Source organism: Molothrus ater, chromosome 4, assembly GCF_012460135.2.
Source record: "Molothrus ater isolate BHLD 08-10-18 breed brown headed cowbird chromosome 4, BPBGC_Mater_1.1, whole genome shotgun sequence".
Lineage (NCBI taxonomy): Eukaryota > Metazoa > Chordata > Aves > Passeriformes > Icteridae > Molothrus > Molothrus ater.
This window is the reverse complement of record NC_050481.2, coordinates 49,683,344-49,692,150: the sequence shown is the minus strand read 5'-3', so window position 1 is coordinate 49,692,150 and position 8,807 is coordinate 49,683,344.

Here is an 8,807-nt window from a genome sequence, read left to right as displayed (position 1 = left end):
GCAGCAAGCCTGAGAATTGGCTGGCACAGAGACTACATTGTGTACTTATGTTAATTTTACTGATATTTGCTCATGTAATCACCACTGAACCAAATGTATACTGCCAGGTTTTCTGTCAATGTGCAGATCTAAACTTAACAAACAATCAACTGCAATTGTCAGAACTCACAGAAAAAATATGGCTCAGTGGAAACAAGAAACTCCAGTGAAATTGTCAGAGGATCTATGGAGGATCGTTTGAGCTCCTGAAGCATCAACACACCAACACAGACTTTTGGGATCAATTAGCCACAGTCTAGGGAAAATGACCACAAAGGATTGCTGCAATGCTGCCAGACCACAGCTGCCCAGTGAAGTTTTCCAAACTATGAAATGGATGAAGCAAATCTGAAGTTGAGGGGATGACAAGGATTATTTTACACTTAACTAGAATAATGATTAGTAATTTAGAATAACTATGAAATGCAAGCAGGCCAATTGGGATGCTTATAAGGTCAGTCTTGCAAAAAGCAATTTAAAAATAGAGGATTATGTCCTGAGCCACTAAATTGTTAATGATAACACTCACTGGTAAAGATACACCATCTGAATTAGGCTGAAATGGTTCTGTAGTATTAGAATAGTATGTTCTCAGTAACCACATAAGTTAATAGTCCACTAAATTTCATTGATAATTATCCAATCAGTATTGGGAACATTATTTTGCAAAAGCTTAGGCCAATCCCCTCTAAAAATGTGGTCTAAGTGAACCAACACTGCTATAACCTTAAAAAAATTGTTTTTCCTCTGGAACAGAAATCATAATAGTAGCTGTTCAACTGTGGTGGCTTTCTTGCAAAGAAAAGATGAGAAACAGAGTGAACTGCTTCATAAGCAACTGTAGTTCACATAAGCTATCTGCAGCCATAAATTTACCAGCAGCTAACGTTGCTATATTCATCTGAAAACTGCTGCCACTCGGGAAAAACACATCTCATGTCACCCTCTATGTTCAGAGCCATTTCAGCATTTAGTCTCAAAATGCCTTTGAACATGAGTCAGAGCCCTCAACTGTTACAGTTCTCACAGACTTGAAATAAAAATGAATCCCTCTTCATTTCCAAGTGAATGCCTAGTAGAAGAAGCAGTATCTGATAGACAAACCACAAGCTAAAATGCAAGCAAGCAGATTTGATACTAGGTGCAGAAATGAGAAGAGAACATGAAAACAAGATCCTAAAGGATTTTTAAAAACACTTTACTAGATATAACTAAGAAGCAGCAATGAATTAAAATTTTCTGGTCATGAACTGAAAATTACTCTGATCTGAAATTGATATATGCAGTTTGCAGTTAGTATTAAGCACTTGGTATATGATTGAAATTTAAGAGTACTATCCATTAAAAAGCCAAGGCATTATTTACTAATAAAAAAGATATGGCAAGAAGAGAAGACATTTCATGTGTTACTGAGGAGGTGTATCAAAAGGCATAACTCTGTCAGTCAGCACTTGAAGATCAGTATTCTATCACATAAAATGTGGCAGCATCTCTGTATGGACTACAGAGAACTAAATCACATTGTTGAAAAAAAATCTGATCATGGTAAGTGATACTCTGGTTTCTGTAGCACATTCAAACATGATTTTTACTTTGGATATTAGAACATGAGTATTGACAAGTGTACAATAAATGACTGCTCTCTCAACTGGGCAAGATCCCTATAGACATAACGCGAGGTTTTTAACTTGCGCACATTTGCTTTTGAGCAAATTTTGTTTGATGATGTGGTATGATGCAGCTGGATGTTTGCTGTAGGATGTCACACCTTTTGAAGAGGAGCTGTAAACCCTACAAGTGGTTTAGTGTAAGAAAGAAAATTTGACTTTACAGAACTTGACAACACTGTCTGGTCAGGAAAAAAGAATTCTTCTGTAGCATACCCTCAGCAAGTTTGTTGACAACACCAAGCTGAGTGGTGCAAACAAGACACTGGAGGGAGGTGGGTCTGTGTGAAGTTCAACAAGACCAAGTGCAAGGTCCTGCACCTGGGTTAAGGCAAGCCCAAGGACAAATACAGGCTGGGAGGAGAATGGATTGAGAGCAGCCCTGCTGAGGAGGACCTGGAAGTGCTGGTGGATGAGAGCCTGGACATGATCCAGCAATGTGCACTTGCAGCCCAGAAAGCCAGTTGTATCCTGGGCTGCATCAAAAGCGTGGTCTGTAGGTCAAGGAACACGATTCATCCCCTCTACTGTGCTCCTGTGAGACCCCACCTGGAGTACTGTATCCAGCTTTGGGTCCCACAACATAAGAAGGACATGGACCTCTTGGAATGAGCCCACAGCAAAGCCACAAAGATGATCAGAAGGATGGATCCCCTCTCCCATAAGGAACAGCTGAGAGCTGAGGCTGTGGGAGACTTTATGGTGTCCTTCCAGTACCTAAAAGGGTGCAAGAAGTCTGGAGAGACTTTTAACAATGGGTTTATTAGGATGAAATTTCTTACTGTGAGGGTGGTGAGGCACTGGAACAGGTTGTCCAGAGAAGTTGTGGCTGCCACATCCATGGAAGTACTCAAGGCCAGGTTGAATAGGGCCTTGAGTGACCTGGTCTAGTGGAAGGTGTCACCCATGGCAGGGGGTTGAAAGTAGATGGTCTTTAAGGTACTTTCCAACCCAAACCATTATATAATTCAATTCAACTCATACTTCACTGTTCAGAGATTTTGCAAAAACACCACACAGATTGAGGGAAACCTTTTGGGTGTATGAAAGTATGAATTTACATTTTTGGTGTTTAAATGGGTTCTTGTGGTTACCTTTTGTTAAGCTACTGAGGTAATCATTAGACACAGATTACCTCAGTAATTGGCACCTAGGAAGTGGAAAGGAAAAGATGTCTCTAAAACTGAAGATAATTACTGAAAAAAAAAGGATGGAAAGATTGGAAGCTGAAGCTGTATTATAGCAGAAGCCCAACTCCTTTGTAGAGAAAATACTGAGGTAGCCAGTCCTTTCACAATGGTGCCCAGTGACAGGACAAGAGCTAAACAAGAGCTAACACTTCTTTTTTCTGATGCTAACTGAACATTGGTAGTGGTTGCCCAGAAGGGCTGTGCTATCTCATATCCATAGAGATATTCAAATGGACATGGTCCTGGCAAGGCAACTTGCTCTGGCTGACCTCGCTTTGGCAGAAAGGGTGGTCTAGATGATCTGAAGAGGTCCTTTCCAACCTTGTCCCTGCTGTGATTCTGTGACATTATGCCACTCAAGAGGGAAGCCAGGGGTAGATATACCTGCAAAGCACTTTCACTGCAATTTCTGTGGGATTAAAATTAATTGGAATGAGTGATATTGAGATACAGGGATAGTATGGCACCTATAAATAAGTCTGCTAGGAGAGTTAATACCTTTTATATCTGCTCTGTGTTTGGGGAAGGGACCAACAGTGTAATATTACAATATTCCTAGGACAAATGATGCCTTAAGTTTTAGCTTCTGTATTTTTCAGATTCTGTGCTGCTTTAGTGTGTAACTCTGAACTTCATGTAAAGTGTTAGCAAGTTCTCTTCACAAGGTAGGTAGACAAAACAATCCTTTTCCAGCTTGTCCAAGGTCAACTGTTACCAGTTCCAGGCCCAAAAAGTATAAACAAAGGTGGACTGAAGAGAGAAAATAAGGAGGGATGAACTTCATAACCTAAAGCTATAATTGAACAATTAACTCCAATTTAACAATTAACTCCAACAATTTAACAATTAATATGCAAATGGACCAGAACTTATAAAAGTGAGAGACCCTGTGACCAGTCATCCATTTTTGTGACAATTTTGGGTTCATCTTGGCTGTAGCCCTGCCCAGGCTCTCATACTGCCCAAGGTGTATCCATTGAGGCTTTTAATAAATCCCTACTTGATTCTTTAACTCTATCTAGCCTCTGTTCTAGGTCAGCCTTCTCAAGGCATCACTAAGGGTTAGAATCTGCAAAATCAAGAGGCAATCATACAGCATGACTGAATACTTCCCAGTACGACTAAGCCCTGTTTGGGGAAACAAAGATACAGTCCAGAATACTGCCTTTAAAAGCTTGTTCCAATTCACCATGTGATCTTTTTGCACTGTCAGAAAGATGGGAAATCTGTAACAGGGAATTTTATGAGATGGATTATTCTTCAATGAAACTGCTATAATTGCTACCCTTTGTTTGAGAAAAATGTTCAAGACAAGCAACTCCTTACATCTAAACTAGATCTTCCACCTAAACAAAGGCATATGCTATTACTGAAAAGACAGACACACAGAATAGTAGGGATTTTCTAGATACTGCTTTGTGAAACATTGCATGCCTGGCAGAAATCCACAGACCAGAAAAATGGCTTGTATCTGCTGTGTTCAGGGAAACTGTACATTACTCAGTACAGGACACTATTTGAGCCTTGTTTGTTTAACCTGACTTTATCCTCAGTGTTCTCTAATAAATTGCCAGGTGCAGTGTTCTTGCTAGCCATGTGGACAAACTGAAGACAATCAGGTTAGGAAAACAACAAAGATCAGATTGTCCTGGCTTCTATTCTTGAATTGATCCTTACTGGTTTCTATGATTTGCAATCCTATTCAATTAACTTTTTTACAGAACTGTGGTACAAACACTGACTAGTGATTTAGACTTAAGGCTTTAATTCTAAATTATTATTCTATTGTAGTAAGATTAATAGAAAAACTTGGGGTTTTTTCCTAGTACAAAATTGTTCTAGTCTCCAAAATGCAGCTATTTTAGGATGGTATCTACAACAACAGAGCCTGATAAATTACCCATCTGTCAGAGCTGAGCTTTTTCTAGATGATCTGTGACAAACTTCACTATTTTGTCAATTTTTGTTGTAGACAGTTCCAAAAGGCTTCCATCAGTTGTGGATTTGGTGCACATGATAACATGGTGCCCATGTAGTTTAGCAAAATGGCCATCATAAAAGTAAATTCAAATTCTAGATACAATTTTCAAAAAACCTCAAAATCAAAAATTGCTGGATCAAGCAATAATAACTGAATTCAAGAGCTCCAGATTGCTTTTTTTACTATTAGCCCTACCTTTCAGGATCCCTAAAAAGCCCTGTGCTTTACAAAACAGAGAATTCTTAACAATTTATATGCAAAGTATAGTGGAGTCTGTTGTCTCTGTGGCTTGGCTTGTAGTAGTTTTCTGATTTTACTGCACATATTCTTGTATTATACTGTGGTTATTCACACATCTTTAATGCATATTCTCTTATAGCTGGAAACTTTTTTGAGGTGGGACCACCTCATAAAACCATTCTTAAGACTATTGCCTGCAGGAGCATAATACACTCTGCAGCCTGTGTTGATGGCTCTATGTCTCAAATTATGTACATTAGGAGGAAAGGTGTCCACTCTCACCCTTTTCTCTTGAGAAGACACAGTAGTGATGCAGATCAGTTTGCAACATAAACTCCCTGAACAAGTGTTGCCTATCTGCTCAAAGGAAAATACAGATAGCCAGGTGGAACCATCCCAGAGACACAAATTTTTACATATATATGCTGGCAGTTGAACCTCTTTATACAGTGAGCTTCCCAGCACTCAGCTTATCTACATTGTTAGGAATATGAAAATATTTTAGCAGTAAATACCACTACCAAAGAAAGTAGGTTTATTTTTCATTTATTCTGGATTCCCATATTCATTCAATTACTGCTTCACAATTTTTTGCTGCTCCAGTTCTAATTCCAAACTCAAATCTCCTAATGAGAGACTCTAACTCCACCCCCCAAACAATCGCTTCAAAATATCAATGCCATTTTATCTTCCCCCTTACTTACTTGCTGCATTTAGGCACTTCCCTGGCTACCACTACACTGAACAATAAATTTAAGCTTTTAGCTAAAAGGTCAGATATACTTCAGTCCTGATGACTTTTATAAATGGAGGCTTTACTGAGTATCAGTCTGGATCTGATTTTAGCCCTTATAGTCATTAAAATAGCAGCAAATGTTATTCAGTCACAAATCCTACCATGAGGAGAAGATAATGTCCAGTTGGCCAGGAAAAGCTGTCCAGCTGGCCTTTTAAGGCAGCTCTAACTCCCTTTTGTACCTTTCTGTGAACGAAAGATCACAATATTTAATTAAATAAAGTTACACAGATTTGATAACATACTATAAGTTATTACATTAATAGATGATAACACAAAATACTTAAAATGGTACAAATTCTTCACTCAAGGTAGTAAATGTTTTTTGAGTGGACAACAATATACCAGCAACATACCATGGTCACTAAGTTCTTTATAAGATTGGTGAAATCCTCTCTTCCCTTATAACTCTAATATTCATAAAACTACTAATAAAGCTATGTTAGGTTGTGAAATTTATTTCTGTATTCACAGCTTACTTTAATTTTGAAAGGATCCTCAGAAAGACTGCTATCTTCTTTTTGTAATAGGAAGAAAGGAGCACACTATATAAGAAGTGCTTCTATTTCCCTGTAATCAACTTGTCAGTCTTTGACTGCCAAATTTTCAAGGTAGATGCCTGATCATTAAGAATATTAATCAACTTGGGAGCTCCTGCAAAATTACAAGAACTATTTCACAGCTGAACCTAATTCCTCCCCCCTCTTTTTTTTGTTTCTTCATGAAGCCACGAGAATTGGCCTGTGGACCTCAAGGTGTATGTACTGTCAGTTGAAAATCACTCCTCCACAAAAAAGTGGAAACTTAAAACCCCAGTAATTTTGCTCACAGACTCAAAAACTATGGGTGTTTTTGTATCTAGGTTTTCCTACTAGAAACATCATGTTCAGATATAACATTAATTTAGAAGATATAGGCAGACCAATATCAAATTAATGAAAAGTCCAGGGTGTCCTCCCAATTTCTAATAACAGCCCTTAACAAGTGAAGGACAATAGGGTGTTATTAAACTACAAAAAAATTCTGCCCATTCATTATTTAATGAAATTTTTGCTATGCTATAGATTGATGTCTGAGGCAACTCCACTAATTCAGATGAATTGCATCATATGAATTCAACCTGAGTGACTTCACATCACTCTAATATTTAGTTAGAAACCTTATTGCCTTTTAATGCGTATACATTTCACCTGCTAACAACATGAAAAAACATATTTTGGTAAGCGCAGGCATCTCGAGTGAATACCTCCTCTCTCTTCCTGAACACCGAACAATTTCTGTTCTACTGGTTTTGCCATTTCTGCCTACAGAACTCCTACAAGTTCTTCATAAATACTTTTACAGGTAAGGCCGGACAAAGGAAAGCTTCCCAACAGAGGGATCCGTCTCAGCCGAACAAGGCAAGTTGCCCTGTTCCACCCAGGAGAGGGCACTCTTACACCTGGCCACGCAACCGGACATGGACACCTATGGGAGGAACAGGAAAGTTAAGATGACATCTTCAAACTCGGTCAACTTGCACGACCAGTTCGTTATTTTTATGATAATGCTAATCACAGGTAAGTTGAATCATCCAGACGTTGCCACAACAGGAACGCAATATGACAGACAATAAACGTGCGGGCTAAATTTATTCTTAGTCTCTGAAATGTGCTGAATGATATGCAGATAAAAAAGACAATTTCTGCATTTCTCTGGTAAAAGCTGGGATCGTAGAAAGAGAGCTGTAGGTGTACCTTCCGTAGAAAACGAAGGTTAAATTTAAAAATAACCTGTTTCTATGAATATTAATTGTTGCCTTTTTTAAAAATAAAGCACTATTATAAATGAGCATACAAACATCTAAATGCAAAGTGCATATAATCTAGTACTAACACAGCCAGTAAAGTTAATCCTTATATGGATATCTGAAATAAATAAAATAAGAATTTAAAATGCTACAGGTTCAACCCCTGTTTCTAAAGGGGTTGAAATTAATATACATATCTCTTGAGACAGCTTTCCTCTTCAATAAGTAATCCTCCAGCAACAAAGAGAGAAGATCAAGCCTGACATTTTTGATTTTTCTAAACTAAAGAAGCCAAGATGAAGAGGTGGTAGTTTTGTTATGCAAGACATAAAACAGTAAAAGAGAAATAGAATGCTGCATACTGCAAAGTTAATGTTTCAAAAATCTCATTTTCCTCTAATCACAGGGGACTATCTCAATAATTCCAAATTTTCTCTCAGTAATTCTACTATAAAAATGTCCTATTGATATGAAAAGAATAAAATTAGGAAAATATGGAAATGAGAAAAAATCACCAAGAATCTTAACTTGAAGAACAGAAAGCACTTAGTGCTGTCATAAGCATCTTGGAGTCCCCAGGCAGTGCACTGGGGCTGGGGGCATCCATAGTCAGAGGAAAGAGCCATGGCTGGGGGCATCCATAGCCAGAGAGAAGAGCCATGGCTGGGGGCATCCATAGCCAGAGCAAAGAGCCATGGCTGGGGGCATCCATAGCCAGAGAGAGAAGAGCCATGGCTGGGGGCATCCATAGTCAGAGAGAGAAGAGCCATGGCTGGGGGCATCCATAGCCAGAGAGAAGAGCCATGGCTGGGGGCATCCATAGTCAGAGCAAAGAGCCATGGCTGGGGGCATCCATAGTCAGAGAGAGAAGAGCCATGGCTGGGGGCATCCATAGCCAGAGAGAGAAGAGCCATGGCTGGGGGCATCCATAGTCAGAGAGAGAAGAGCCATGGCTGGGGGCATCCATAGTCAGAGCAAAGAGCCATGGCTGGGGGCATCCATAGTCAGAGAGAGAAGAGCCATGGCTGGGGGCATCCATAGTCAGAGAGAGAAGAGCCATGGCTGGGGGCATCCATAGTCAGAGCAAAGAGCCATGGCTGGGGGC